The 16,026-nt window shown below is 46.3% G+C and overlaps 1 long non-coding RNA gene across 1 annotated transcript in view; it reads right to left on the bottom strand.

Annotated features, from left to right (window-relative positions):
* LOC147666014 (uncharacterized) overlaps window positions 1-13,756 on the bottom strand; it is a 57,740-nt gene extending 43,984 nt beyond the window's left edge. The window contains exons 1-2 of the long non-coding RNA XR_015304940.1: window positions 13,632-13,756; window positions 1,198-1,267 (exon numbers count right to left, since the gene is read on the bottom strand). This is a non-coding gene — a long non-coding RNA (uncharacterized LOC147666014). The remainder of the gene's footprint in view (window positions 1-1,197; window positions 1,268-13,631) is intronic.
* Between the last annotated feature and the right edge of the window lie 2,270 nt (window positions 13,757-16,026).

Raw genomic sequence — 16,026 nt, 5'->3', positions numbered from 1 at the left:
TGAGAAAGAGTGCTTAGCTATAAAATGGAGAAGTTACACTATTATCTGGAGGGATCTCCTCTTGTCCTGTATACTGATCACGCCCCCCTCTTAACAAAGGGAATAATCCCAGTGTCCTCAGGTGGTTAAAAATAAAAATAAAAAAATCTGTATTTGTAAAGCACAAACTACTCACCCTTACGGGTCTCGAGGCGATGGGGGCCGTCGTGGAAATTAAGTGAGCTATTGCCCAGAGTCACATAGTGCTGAGCTGAGCTGCCACCGGAGCCCGGGATGGATCTGTGAACCCTGTGCTCCGAAGTCAGCTGCCCTGGCCGCTGCACCACATCTCTTTACCATGAGATGGCATTGACTACTCATTTGAGGTCCGTCATAGAAAATGGTCTGATAACGGCAATGCTGGCTTTCTTTCACACATCCCTCATTTCCACGAACGGGAAACGCCTGGGGGTGGGGTGTGTCAGGTAGCCCCTGTGGTAGACGATGGGATAGAGGATAAGGAGTGCCATGCCATCCCTTCATATATTTCTCCCCTCCTATATTCACAGTCCCCTTTTACCAGTTGACCGCCTTGCTGTCATCAAGAAGTAGAGAGAGGGGAACCGGCAGGCGGCCCCTTTAAGCCGGAGCTGAGGACGGACCTCAGAGGATACACGCTTCAAGAAGGCGGGGGGGAGCGCGTCAGGTTGGAGAGTAGTTGGTCCAGCAACACACAGCACGGGAATGCAAGGCGGAGAAACCAGCGGGGGAAGACCAGAAAGACGGAGATTATCTAACAGCCTTCTTCCGAGAGAGAAAACCTGAGCCCAGGGGAGGTCACAGCTTGTCAGCGAGCGGAACACCCGAACCTGGCAGAGGAGGGAAAGTTGAAACGGAAGGAGACCAGACTTCACTGAAGGACGCGGAGTCACCACGCCACCGCCCCGGAGGGACGTGGCTCTTCCAGGTGCATGGGCGTCTATGGGGCTTTTGGAAAGGGGCTGAGTCAAAGAGGGACGAGAGGGGAGGCTGAGGGGTGAAAGGGACCCAGGGAAAAGGAAATAGGTGAGATGTAAAAGAAAGACAAGAGCAGAAATCATCGGCTACTCTTTTTCTTTTGGTTGCTCCAACCTCTACCCCCTCCCTTCACATTTATGCATAGCTATTATTTAGCCCTCACATCCTCCCTTGATTAAACCATAAAGCAAAAACACTTACCTGAGTCTTTTCCTTCTGTCCGAGAGACGACAGCGGCCGAGGCTCACCTAAGGGACTGAAGTGGAAGACCCTGTGGGAAAGAAGAATATAACCAAGACAATCAATCATTGTGATTTCCTGTAATACTAATACAAAGTGCATACAAAGAAATTATTTAATGCAGTGTGCTCCTTCTTGACCGACTCTTCTACAACGGGGAGCTACATACTTTCCCTACAGGGAATGGGAGACAGACACACAGAGACCAACGGACACACACACGGGAAAGCATAGTAGGAAAATGCTACATACAGTTTTTATATGCTTGCATATGTACATTGTTTTAGAAAGATGGTGGAACTATTGATTTTGTTCAATGTGCTTATTTTGCTAATTAGTTTTATCTGCTTCTATTATCAGTGCAGCACATACATTCAATACAAGAATTACAATGGTTCAATAAATAATGAAAATGCTAATGTTATATTATTTTAATGTGATATCGCCCAAGAATTACCCCTAAGCAGAAACTACTTTAAGGAGAAATTTAGGATTACGTAGAACCACTCAATCTTTGTGAAGTTGAAAGAAAGGCTCTCGTGTAGTTAATGCCTGAAGTTCATCAACTCTCCTTAGTGAGGTTATCGTTATGGGGAAAGCAACTTTCCATGATAGGAATTGTAACTGACATTTGTGCATTGGTTCAAAAGGCGGGCCCATTAGCCTTGTAAGGACTATGTTTAAGTTCCACTCTGGAGCAGGGGGAACACTTGGTGGTATAGCCCTTTTTAATCCTTCCATGAAGGCTTTAATCACTGGTACTCTGAAGAGAGATAGGTGTTGTCTATTTTGCAAGTATGCAGCTACGACTCCCAGGTGTAAACAAATGGATGTGTAAGTGAATCCACATTGCTGTAAATGCAACAGATAACAAATGATGTTCTGCACAAACGCATCAAGATGATTGATATTGTTGTTGTTACAATAGGCAACAAAACGTTTCCATTTGCTGCATAACATGCTCTAGTAGTAGGCTTTCTAGCTTCCTTGAGAATATTCATAGTCTGGTTGTAGTTGTAAATAACCAAACTCTATGACTTCAGGAGCCAAATCGCTAGGTTGAGTTCTCTGGGAATTGGATGTCTGCTTTCTCCATGGCTCTGAGTAAGGAGACTAGATGTGAGATGTAGCTTTTGATGTGGAACCACTGAGAGTTCTAAGGTTGAGAGTACCAAGGTTGACGAGAATATGTGGGGGCTATCAAGATCAGTGAGGGACATTTGTCTGAGCTTCCGAACTAAAAATGGAATTAGCAGGGGAGGCGGAAAAGCGTAAGCAAATGTCCCTGACCAAATCGTCAAGCGGGGGCTGAGAAAAAAGGGGGGATCCCAAAACGCGTTTTCTCCATGTTAATTTCCATAGGAAATTTTACGACAAGCTACAGACTGAACTGCTGAACGGAATTACCCGAAATTTGGCAAAAAGGTAGTGCTTAGGTCAGAAAGCAACCTTTTTAGGTCTCACCTGAGCCAGCGCATGCCCTGCACTGGTGAAACTTTTAGTAAGTGGGCTTCAGAAAATTCTACCACTGTTGCCTAGAGCTTGCGGTTACGCGCTCGGGCGCGCACTCACGAGCAGAGGTGCTACCTGGCTTTCCTCTCTCCTCATGGGTCATCAGCTTTAAAAATACGAGAGCATTCTTTCCCATTCCTGAAGATGATAGCTTCCTTTTCATTTGCCTATATATCCCTACCTCTCTTCTACCCATCTACCTCTACTTCTACTCTACCTCTCTTCTACCCCTCTACCTATCTTCTATCTGTCTACTTCTATTCTACCTCTCTACCTCTCTTCATCCCTCTACCTCTCTTCTATCCCGCTACCTCTCCTCTATCCCTCTATCTCTCTTCTATCCCTCTACCCCTCTACCTCTCTTCTACTCTTCTATCCCTCTACCTCTCTTCTAGCCCTCTACCTCTACTCTACCTCTCTTCTACCCCTCTACCTCTCTTCTATCCCTCTATCTCTCTTCTATCCCTCTACCCCTCTACCTCTCTTCTACGATTCTATCCCTCTACCTCTCTTCTAGCCCTCTACCTCTCCTCTACTCCTCTATCTCTCCTCTACACTTCTACCTCTACTCTACCTCTCTTCTACCCCTCTACCTCTCTTCTACCCCTCTAACCCCCTTCTACCTCTCTAACACTCTTCTACCCCTCTACACCTCTACTACCCCTCTACCCATCTAATACCCCTCTTCTTCCCCTCTACACCACTTGTACCCCTGTACTACCCCTCTACCCTACTATCCCTCTAACCTGCTACCCCTCTATTACCCCTCTACCTCTCTTCTACCCCTCTTCCTCTACTCTACCTCTTTTCTACCCCTCTACCTCTCTTCTACCCCTCTACATGTACTCTACCTATATTCTACCCCTCTACCTCTTTTCTACCCCTCTACCTCTCTTCTACCCCTCTACATGTACTCTACCTCTCTTCTACCCCTCTACCTCTCTTCTACCCCTCTACTCCTACTCTACCTCTCTTCTACCCCTCTACCTCTCTTCTACCCCTCTACCCCTCTTCTATCCTTCTACCCATCTACCCCTCTACCTCTCTTCTACCCCTCTACCTCTACTCTACCTCTCTATCCCTCGACCTCTCTTCTACCCTTCTACCCCTCTACCCCTCTTATACCCCTCTACACGGCTACCCTTTTTCTACCCCTCTAATACCCTTCTTCTACCCCCTTCTACCCCTCTACCCCCCTTCTACAGCTCTACCCCTCTTCTACCCCGCTAACCCTCTAATAACCCTCTACCCCTTTTCTACTCTCCTACCTCTCCTATACCCCTCTACTACCCCTCTTCTACCTCTACACTACCTCTCTTCTACCCCTCAACCTCTACTCTACCTCTCTTGTACCATTCTACCTCTCTTCTACCCCTCTACCTCTCTTCTATCCCTCTACCTCTACTCTATCTCTCTTCTAACCCTCTACCCCTCTTCTACCCCTCTACCTCTCTTCTACCCCTCTACCCTTCTTCTACCCCTCTACCCTTCTCCTACCCCTCTACTATACCTCAACCCCTCTACTACCCCTTTACTACCGCTCTCCTACCACTCTACCGCTCCACTACCCCTCTTCTACCACTCTACCCCTTTTCTACCCCTCCACCCCTCCTCTACCACTCTACTAGCCCTCTACCCCACTACTACCCCTCGACTACCCCCCACTACCCCTCTACTATCCCGCAACCCCTCTACTACTGCTCTACAATGCTCTACTACCCCTCTACCTCTCTTCTACCCCTCTACCCTCTACTACCCCTCTTCTATCCCTCTACTCCTCTTATACCCCTCTACTATACCTCAACCCCTTACCACCCATCTACCACTGCTCACCTACCCCTCTACTACCTCTCTTCTACCGCTCTACCCCTTTTCTACCCTTGCACCCCTCTTCTACCCCTGTACCCCTCTTCTACCCCTCTACTACCACTCTTTTACCCCTCTTCTACCCCACTACCTCTCTTCTACCACACTACCTCTCTTCTACCCCTCTACCTCTACTCTACCTCTCTTCTACCCCTCTACCTCTCTTCTACACCTCTACCTCTCTTCTACCCCTCTACCTCTCTTCTCCCTCTCTACCCCTCTTCTACCCCCTACACCGCTACACCTCTACCCTTCTACCACCGCTCAAACCTACTACCCCTGTAACCTACTACCCCTCTGGTACCCCTCTACCTCTCTTCTACCCCTCTTATCTCTTTTACCCCTCTACCTCTATTCTACCTCTCGTCTACCACTCTACCTCTCTTCTACCCCTCTACCTCTCTTCTATCCCTCTACCTGTCTTCTATCCCTCAACATCTCTTCTACTCTTCTACCACTCTACCTCTTTTCTACCCCTCTACCACCCCTCTTCCCATCTACTACCCCTCTTCTAACCTTCTACCCCTCTACTACCCTTCTACCTCTCTACCATCCCTCTTCTACCCCTCTACCCCTCCTCTACACCTACCCTTCTTTTACCCCTCTACTTCTCTTGTACCCCTCTACTTCTCTCCTACCCCTCTTCTACCCCACTACTTCTCTTCTACCACACTACCTCTCTTCTACCCCTCTACCTCTTTTCTACGCCTCTACCTCTCTTCTACCCTTCTACCTCTCTTCTGCCCCTCTACCTCTCTTCTACCCCTCTTCTATACCTCTACCCCTCTTCTACACCTCTACACCTCTTCTACCCCTCTACAACCGCTCTATCCCTCTACTATCCCTCTACTACCCCTCTACCCCTCTTCTAACCCTCTACACCTCTTCCCTTTCTTCTACCCTTTTATTACCCCTCTACTACCCCTCTACCTCTCTACTACCCGTCAACTCCTCTTCTAACTGATTCTATTAGGGCCCAGAACCATTTTATTTAGTGATGTCCATCTGCACACTTTCCTGCATCTTGTAGTAAATTGAATATTGACAAACAGAAGTGTTATTTCCAGAAACAGTGAGTTCTGCAGCTTGTCTGTGTATCTTTGATCTGCACCTCACTGACTCCTCACATTCCTCTCGAGAGAAGATCCTGCCTCTTACTCATTAGTGTGGTTTCAGTAACTGTTTCTATCATGTGTTCATGTTTCATTGACTTGTATTAGGAGAAAAGTGTGTAAAAATACATTGTGTAGCATTAGCATTATATACTCCAACTTGCTTTAGGGTGGATGCTCTCGTCCATTGCAAAGACAATTGTCACTTGTTAGTTTGCTTGGCCTTTTGCTATTTTTGCATTAAATGTATTCAATGTAATCTGCCTGTTACTAAATGACTGACTTGAATTGTATCTTGATGATGTGAGCTGCGGAATTGCCCGGTGTATTGTAACTTTAAAAAAAAGAAAAAAATATACTTTTTTGCACTAAATGTATGATAGATTTGTTGGCCTCCCGGTGTGCTGCGTTTTATTTTACATATCACAAGAGATGACGAGGAAAATGACAGTCCAGTATACACATTCTTCATATAAATCAACTCACAGTATACTGTTCCGGAGGTTCAGTCCCACAGACATTATCTCTAACTGAACGCAGGCACTCTAGGAAGCATGTGCTTTTCAAACCAGTTGCCCTCTGATGCGGCACTATTGGATAAGTCAAAATGTCCTGACCCTTAGGAGGGTTACCGTATCCAGTGCACTCTTTTAAACAGTGCTCACCTATGGTAGTAAGATGGTACTAGGCACCTTATCACCTATGCACGGTGCAGGGCTTTGAGTTACAGAGATACTCACGCTGAGAAGATTAGGTCACATTTACTCATTTTCCCATATTGGGTCCTGATGAAATGCCAACAGATTGCTCCATGACTACACAGGGTATGAACAAAGTTGACCTGAAGTATAGACCCCAGCTTACCAGCAGGTCCATAGGTGATCGACACTTTCACACAGTGATAGGGGCCATTAGTGCCTCAATTTCTCTGCCACTGTTTTTAATCTCAACATCGACCAGGAAGATCACATAAACTATATTGCGGCAACTGGTCGATAGTTCATTTTATATTCAGACTTCACCAATCTCACATCTTATAACACAACATCCTCTGTCCTACTATGCTCATCCGGCGTACTTAATAAAAGATCTCCGACAAAGTGTCCTCTTGTGGTGCCCGCCAGGCATTGTAGCGCCGGCCTGGTGAGGAGTATAGCCCAATGATGAAGCATGTCACCTTCAGATGAGTGAACGCAACTTGTCTTAAAAGCACATGCTTCCTAGGGTGTCTGCGTTCAGTTACAGATAATGTCTCTAGGACTGAACCTCTGGAACAGTATACTGTGATTTGATTGGCCTTCTGACCTACCGGCCATTTCCGCCTGCCCTTTGCTGCTCTGTGCTGCCCAGGGACCTGCTTGTTGTTTGTGGCTGCCTTCTTTGACGGACTTCGCCCCATCTACATCGCGGAGCGCGGGACTGCCGGGACTCCAGTTCCCAGGAGGCAGCGCGCTCTCGCGACATTTCCATCGGGTCGAGTATAAATTAGCGTCAGGGCTCCCACGGGACGCTCGGGCTCGCCCGGGCAAAGCTCGGGCCAAGGGCGGGCCCGTCCTTGCCCGTCAAAGGCCGGAGGAGGCCGGGCAGGGCCACATCCCTTGAGTCTGAAAACAGGACACCTCCCATAGGGACGGATGCTAGACCCAGAGTGGCAGTAAGTGAACCGCCGGATACACATTGTGGACGCGTCCTCCAGTGAATGAGTGGAAGTAATAGCTGATTACATCAGTTTTAGCAGTTAGGGAGGCAGCGCCTTGTGCTTTGTGGACTCTATTTCATTTTTAGTGCCTTTCGTACTGTATGTAACGTAGGACCTGACCATAGTTCTATAGCACATCTGCGCTGTAACCGGTGGGAGTATCGAACACCACTCAGTAAGCGGAAATTGATTCCTGGGGTAGGGGGCGGGGTTAAGGGGACCCTTGACGCATTTCTTCAAAGAGCAGAATCACTGTTAGTCCTCGAAATTCAGCTCACAGAAAAGATTGTCGCTAGATACACTGCTCGAACATAAGCGATCATCAATGGGCCCCATAGCAAGGTCTAAAACACCAAGTAAAAGTATCCTCCAAGGTCAATCAAAGCAGGATAGAGGCAGCATCACTAGTGCTATGGTTCATGTTCCCCATATGACACAGGAGGGTGGCTAACTTATGTACCCTGATGACCCACTTATAACGGATTCTGACCCTGACCGGTCTCACATTAGTATTGAAGAGGTGGAAAAGAATTCCAGCGCGTCCACTCCAGTGTTTGACAGGCCAGAACAAGGGCCATCAGAGTTGGTAGCCTCTAGGGCCAACTCAGGTATAGGAACCATAGTAAGGGGGGTGGAGAAGTGATCACAAGATCAAAAGGTGCAATAAAAGACACATGTACTACGCAGTTGGTATCACCTCTAGCTGACGCAAGGACCCGGGGCACATGATCGGGGGGGGGGGGGGCGATTGTTTCAAAGCCAAGATCAAAACAGAAGGGTGCCGTAAAGATCAGCAGAGTGAACACTGCCGTGGGACCCATTTGTAGCACGCAATGTTCAAACTGTGGGAAGATGGGGAGCGGACAAGGAATGGAAGATCTATTAAGGTCAACCGTAGAGCTCCTTTTTTCCACCCATTTGGGACCGGTGCTCGAGAGAATTAAGGTCATTGAGGAAAAACTATCTCGGCTATGCGATCAGGGGAATAGGGTGCCAGGTAGAATTAGGGGACCGGAGGAGGGGGGAGCAGAAGCCTCATCATACTCAAAGCCCACAACTAGTTATGAGGGTCAGGGAGGGGGGCACAGCGAAGGCAGGCGGTTGGGCAAAGACAGTGAGGGCACCAGCAAGGGTGCCTTGGCGGGTAAAACGAGCGGGACTACCCTAAGCATAAACAGAATGGGGCCACCTAATACAGTTTGTCCTGACACAGCCCAGAGCGGCTCGGAGTGAAGAAGGGCAATAGTCAGTGAAGAGGATTTAACAATAGCGGACGCTGTGCAGAGCACTAGGGGTTTACCGACATTGGATCTCCCCCCAGTCTCAAGCCCCTACACAGTGGTCCTTGTAGGGGTTCCTACTAACGGGGATGAGAGGGAGGAATCCCTGCGCACTCTAATTAACAAGACAGCACATTGGCTAGTCAAAAAGACAGGTTTCAATATCACACAACACAGACATATTCTGATGGCAAGGAGGGTGGCTTGGATCGGAAGTAGCAGAAAGAGCTTTGCGGGTGATTGCGTGATTTTGAATTTCAGATATCCAGAGTTAGTCGATAAGCTCCTCCATAGTCAATCCAGGGGTCAATACCAAGGGGATGGAGAGTCCAGTATCAGACTGCTCCCCTTGGCTTCTTTCTATAGGGATATGGCCCATAGGAATATGCAAGGTGACCATAGGAGGAATAGGATTGCATCAGACGGGGGGACCAGCTAGTTTCACTCATTAACCGATTTGCACCTCTCCACTGTGCTTCAGCCCTAAATGAAATAGATTGACTGGTGGGGGGGTTGAAAGACGAGAATAGCGCAAGGGGGGGAGGGGTCACCCATAATAGGAGACAATGAAGGTCCAGGGCGCACACAGTCAGATGATTCCAATGCCAATGTGAGAGTTATAGAGCCCGGTGGGAGAAATGTGGAGAAAGATGCAGGGAATTTGGGTGAAGTTCCTGTAATGCCCACTAACCCTACAACTGTCACGGCAGGCAGTCAAATAGTGGGAGAGATTAAGATCATATCCTGGAATGTAGCGGGCTTAGCCTCAAAAATAAAAAATCACAACTGGCTAACGTATATTAAGAAACATCAAATAATCCTCCTACAAGAAACATGGGAGTACATATTAACAACCAGGCAATAGAAGGCTACAAAATGTTTTTCGTCCCAGCACGTACGTCAGCGCCGGGGAGGGCAAAGGGGGGTCTGACTATTTATGTCGATCTCAGACTCTCAGGAAGGTGGAGTGAACTTAGATGGGCCTCGGACTGCACACTGGAACTCACATATCGTAATAAGGGTTTTAATTTAACTGTTGTAAATTTCTATAATGCCATTACTCCAGGACAAACTCTCCAAAGCCTAAATGAATTAGGTTTTTGTAAGATTTACAGGAGTGTAACCCATATACCAATTCAGGACTGGGTAGGTAAGGTGCAACAAAGAAACAATGTCCTGAGAGGTAAGGATATGTAGGCAATTAAAACATGCATGCATACCGCATTACTTGTAAAGAAAGTAGGAGAATACTCGTTTGTATGAAAAAAGATAGTTAATCATCTTTATATTTATAACATTAGTTTCATAGTCGGACGTTATACAGTTAGGAACAGCACTGCATAAATTGAATTTATGACAACCATATACAACTTGGTGCATAAAAGTGTACAAAGTGAAGGTGGCGACGCAAGTGAAAGTGAACAGCGTGGACGGCGCACTGTGAACAAGGTGCAGATAATTTACAGTGAGTGGCTCCATCCTAGAACCACTGGGAAAATACATAGATTCCGTAATAAAAGCATTTGTCCCTGAGACCGATACCTACATCCGTGATACGATGGACCTGATCAACACAATTGAGGATTTACCATTTGATACCACCACACAGGTCATGGCAGGACTTGACATTGAATCCCTCTATACAAATATACCCCACGATGAAGGTCTACAAGTGATTCACAACCTCCTTCTCTCTAGACCTCAACCCACACGGATTCCCACTGATTTCATCATGAATCTCCTCCGTATAGCCTTGAAAAACAATTATTTCCTTTACCGGGACACCTACTATCTACAAGTGAAAGGCGTTTCAATGGGCGCTTGCTTCGCCCCGAACTTTGCAATTTTGTTTGTGCACCATCTAGAGAAGATACTCATCTTAACACCCATCAATCTGTTTTTCCAAAACATCAACCTCTGGCGTAGGTATATAGACGATGTGCTATTACTGTGGAATGGCACGTCTGAAACACTGAACCCCTTCATTCACTGGCTTAATCACTCGCAAGAACATCTGAAATTCACAAGTGATTGCAAACAGAATGATCTGCCCTTTTTGGATGTTACCATCCATGCAGAAGAAGGGCTTCTGGGCACCACCTTATATCGCAAACCGACGGAAAAGAACACCCTACTGCTATATTCCAGCTACCATCCTCGTGGACTACGCGATGGACTACCGTATGGCCAATTCCTCCGGATCCGCCGGAATTGCTAATGGAAAAAAGACTATTTCAGGGAGGCTGACACCCTCACTAAAAAATTAATACATCGTGGATATCCAAAATGATTGGTCACCAAAGCCAAGAAAGGAGCTTGGTACTGTCACAGAGAACTCCTCCTCACCACCCAACCAAAGAAATCGATGACAGGATCCCATTCGTTTCAAAATTCAGTCCTCACAGCAACAAAATCAATAAAATCATCAGAAAAAAATTGGCCTTTACTGAGCTCACATGAGTAATTCAAAGAAGCCCCTCTATTCTCCTACCAACGCGGCAACAATTTGGCTAATCATTTGGTACATGCCATAACATGGCCACAAACCAACCATGAAAGAAATACCATCACAGCTGCTTGGGGCCTCGAACCAATTGTGGGACACTACAGATGCCAAAATTGCAGTGTTTGCAGCCTGACCACAAATACAAAAGAATTCACAGTCAACGGTCGCTCGCATAAACTGACCAAACATACAAACTGCAGATCACAAAACATATTTATGCGATCCAGTGTCCATGCAACCTTGTCTACATTGGACAGACGACACAAATGATTAAACAACGTATCATCCAGCAAAAGAGCCGGATCAATTGTAAAACATTGACAGCACCCTTGGTATCACACTACCTGCAACATGGGCACCTGGACACTGACATTCATTGGCAAGTGGTAGAGAAACCCACATTGCCCACTCGAGGAGGCGACATCAAAATTTTCCTAAACAAGGCTGAATGCAAATGGATGACCATCTGCGACTCGATCAACCAGGGGCTTAATACAATTGACGAATGGAACAGTACTGTTACCACCTGATTTACCTGACGGTCCATAGCTTATCTGTACCCAGATTTTACACGCTAGCGACCGGCCCCCACAATCACTGAACGGCCCGATACACCAACTTAACTTCTAGACCACTTCTGGTTTACATGGGATCCCTAGACCTATTCACATCCATAGTGGTCTTGACAATACACTGCCATCAACAACCTTTTCCCAATGCCTATACATACATTTACATCTGTATTACATGTATTTGCACTAAGTGACATAATGCTGTCAATATGTTACCCACAGATTAGCCCTTTGTTGCAACGTGTTAAGAAAATTATGAAAATGCGATGTACAATATATGTGTCATTACAATATCTCTGAGTAATTAACTTTCCTCTCCTTCTGCCTAGAATAGCTAATTGCAACACGTTAAATAGCGCCGACAATATGTTGCCCGCGAAACGAACAGAGGTTGTAACAACAGATATCTTAAGGCATGCTGAAAAACGCGTTGAATGAATAATAGCTCAACTGTTAATTTCTCCGAAGAACTAACTTTTCCTTCCTCCCGCCCCATGACGCGTCACTATGGAAACGCTCTACTCTCACTCCCCTCTCGGCAACTAGACATGTCACTTGGGCCACGCCCCTAACACTCCTCCGTGTAGGCCCACTACTGCTGACGCTCCTTTGGCATGCCCAGCTCCCGCCCCCCTCCCCCCCTACTCGGTCTAACTCCACCCAGACGCGGAAGTAATAACATCCACTCCTCGCCGCCACCGGCTTTCCAACGCTTGCCTTTACTCGAGTGCCAGCACGCCGATTTATTCAGGTATGTGCCCCCACTACCCAAAACCCGATGGTTTCCACCAAAACACCCCATGCTTCCCGACCATAGTAACGAGCCGATAGTAAACGCCCTTTTACTTTTCCACAGCTAATGTGCTGGAACACGGCTGATCTAAGACGGCAGACAAAAGCACAGATTACCAAAGGTATGTGGTTACTAGCCCTTTTTAGCCCCCAAATCACTGCCGAACAGTTTAGCCCTCGTTTGGAATCATGCAGATATCAGACGGCGAGATCACACAAACATAGCACGCTAGTTTAGTTCTCCTCTGTCGCTCTCCCTCTTCATTCGAGCCCTCCGGCCCATCATTTACCGCAGACGGTGCCACACGACACAGGTGTGATTTTTAGGTAAATATGTTGTGACTGACACTGCACACATTAGGAGTAACATTAGATCTTCCCTAACTGAACAGTGTGTTTTAATTTTAATTCTTAGGTGCCCTTATTCACCATCCCACCCCCCACTTGTCCTGAAGAAGACCCCGCAGTAGGGCAGGATTCAGCCTACACCTTTTGGGGTCGAAACGTCGACATACCTTCCTCCTCCTACCCTTCTGACAACAGAACATTTAGTGGCTGTGCTATTGTGCTTTTTGGATAGGATTATCAAATGTGTAAATATTCCTATGACGATGTATATATGTCAATGTGGTACTGAACTTTAAATGCATATAAGACCACTTGTTATTGTTTCTACAATTTACTTTTACTCTCACACTATCCTAATCACGGTCCCTTCCCTCACCTGTCCTTCCTTTCCTCCTTTTGGGCATTGAGACTAAATGTCTACCATTTGTTGATTACTCTGACAATTGATCTGCATTTGAGGATGTATATTAAATAACATCACTCAGAATATTCTGTCCTGAAAAATTTGTTTCGGAATATGTGTACTGTACATAAACTGTGATGTGCGTTTAGAATGTTGTTTCGACTGGGACCACTTTATACACAACATTGAATACCCAGGTCCCAGTACCATTGGGTCAACCCTTATTTTATAACATCTTCTAACCATTGAGCCACACTTCTCCACTCCAGTATGGGGTTATCATGTTGCTGCTACAAGCTCCTTACCTGTGTGAGTTATCAGGAATGATGCATGGGGCAGACCCAAACCAGCCACACATGGAGATCAATGACAAATACTGAAGAATTAACTGAGCTTCCAAGCTGGTGAACATTACTTAATTGACCTTGAAAATAAAAGACACGTTTTTAGTATCCTGGTGACTCATGACCATAAAAAACAAAGATTATAAATTCAATATTGTGTCAAATACTTAATAAATGGAACTTGATGTGCTGAATCTGATGTAGTCCTAGGTCATGCGTGACACCTTACACCACTATTGCTTATGGGACTTGTAGTTTTGTTTTCCTCATTAAAAGGATGGGCTCTAAAGTCCCAGTGTTCTAAGCGATCTTGGTTAAAATCAGAGGCCTGAAGGAGGGTGAAGCATGACATGGCTCTGCTTAGCAGTGAGATGAATGACAGTTCCCCAGCCCTTCCATTCTTTGACAGACAGAGGCTCGTTCGCCATTCATATTTTTTTGCAATGACAAAGACACTTTTATTGTAGCTTGTGCCAACTGAAGAGATAAAACCCCTGGGCATGTTTAATTTACTACTGACAAACATGAACAATCAAGAACATGAGTTTCTGGAAAACTATCAAGCACCCAATCAGAATCAGCCGCTCTTCACACCCAGGAATTCTTGAGGCTTGGCTTTGGAGAGGATGAATTGCACGTGGTATAAGCAGTGGCGGTTGGTGCATAGGGGCAAATGGGGTGTTGCCCCACTAGCCTCGGGAGTCGGGACGGGGAGGAAGACAAGAGAGACACGTACCACACGCACGCAATGCAGCAGCGTCAAATCAATGAACTGCTCACTGCCCCGTGTGTCGCAAATTAAATTCAGTCAGTCTGACTCTGACTGTTTTTTTTTTTTCGTCAAGGGATGGACGATGACGAGGGCAGTGCACAGCAGGTCAGAGACCTCCTGCGCATTTGCTGGCCAGGGCGAGGAATATTGCTCGCCCTGGAAGCACATGCGGAAAGAGTGATGTCACCATGAAGGGAGTGGCGTAATAAAGGGGAAAATGCCTGGTTTCAAATGGGTACAAAAGGGGGTGGTGATGGACGGAGCATCTGAACCAATCAAACACTCACACTCAGTCAACAGATCTGGGTTTAATCCATCACCGTTCTTTAGCCCACTCTGCCACCCCAGTTCAGACATGGCCATATGCAAATCAGTCTGACCCTGTGCCTCATGGGAACAGTCCAGCCCGAACTGCCAAGCCATGCCTTCCCTGGACCGGAAACAAGCTTCCTAGGACCGGTTTATGGCATTTCAGCTGAACAAAGCGGTCCATCACCACCCCCTTTTGTACCGCTTTGTTCGCCATAAGTTGGCAGGGTATGCTCGGATGTGAATCCCTTGCTCACTTTGCCACTGGATTCCAGCAAGCCTGGCTGAAGACGGCTGAAATGCCAGAAACCGGTCCTAGGAAGCTTGTATCTGGAGCGGAGACACCCGCGAGCAGCAGGTTAACAGCAGCAGCATGTGCGCACTTCTCTTCTGCTGCATTGTTTTCCTGCCCCGAGGAAAGGGATGGCTTACTTAATTTAACTACAGTAGATGCGGCTTCATTTTGCATACGTTATGCCACTTGATTGGTAAAAGAAAGAAATGAAATACCGCTATTTCAAATGCTGGCAGGTGTAGCTGTGACGTTAAATGGGAGCTGTGTTGATGTGTCTGACTGTTTTTGTATCAATACATATGTCTCCCATTCTATGTTTGCATTGAGTAAAAGACAGCCTGTTTCTGTTGACCAATCTATGTACAAGCATTTGTAATGCAATAGGTCTCGCAATTACACGAGTTTAAGCTATTTGTATTGTAAATGACAATGCCTTTTATTTATGTTTTAAAAACGAATGAAAAATAAAAGGCATTGTTATTTGTAATGTCAATAGCTCAAACTTGTGTAAATGCGAGACCTATTGCATTGCAAATGATTGTTTTATAAAAGCGCCCCATACTGATCTTTCACTTTAATGGCGACCAACCCCTTTCTTTAGACACGGCTCGTCTAAGAAAAGGGGCCCGGCCAACATTAAAGTTAATGCGCTGCATGGGCGTCTTTACAAACAGGCATTTGCAATGCAATAGGTGTCGCATTTACGAAACTCTGGTAAATGCGAGACCTATTGCATTGCAAATGCTAGTTTCAATTTACCATGAGCAATATCAACCTTTTTCAAACAAACTCTTTTCCATGTGCACCTTTTGTATTTTCGTGCTAAAGCAATACATATATTTTTGATAAAACAAAGAGGGTGGCACATAACTCAGCAGGCCACAGGTTGGCCATTTAGACTCAAATGTGCAAATGGCAGGTCAATACACATGTAAAGCGCTTACAAATCCAAGGGCGCGAACACACATCTTTCTCTGGGT

Source organism: Lissotriton vulgaris, unplaced genomic scaffold (genome assembly GCF_964263255.1).
Source record: "Lissotriton vulgaris unplaced genomic scaffold, aLisVul1.2 SCAFFOLD_1209, whole genome shotgun sequence".
Taxonomy (NCBI): domain Eukaryota; kingdom Metazoa; phylum Chordata; class Amphibia; order Caudata; family Salamandridae; genus Lissotriton; species Lissotriton vulgaris.
This window is presented reverse-complemented; position numbering and strand designations above follow the sequence as displayed.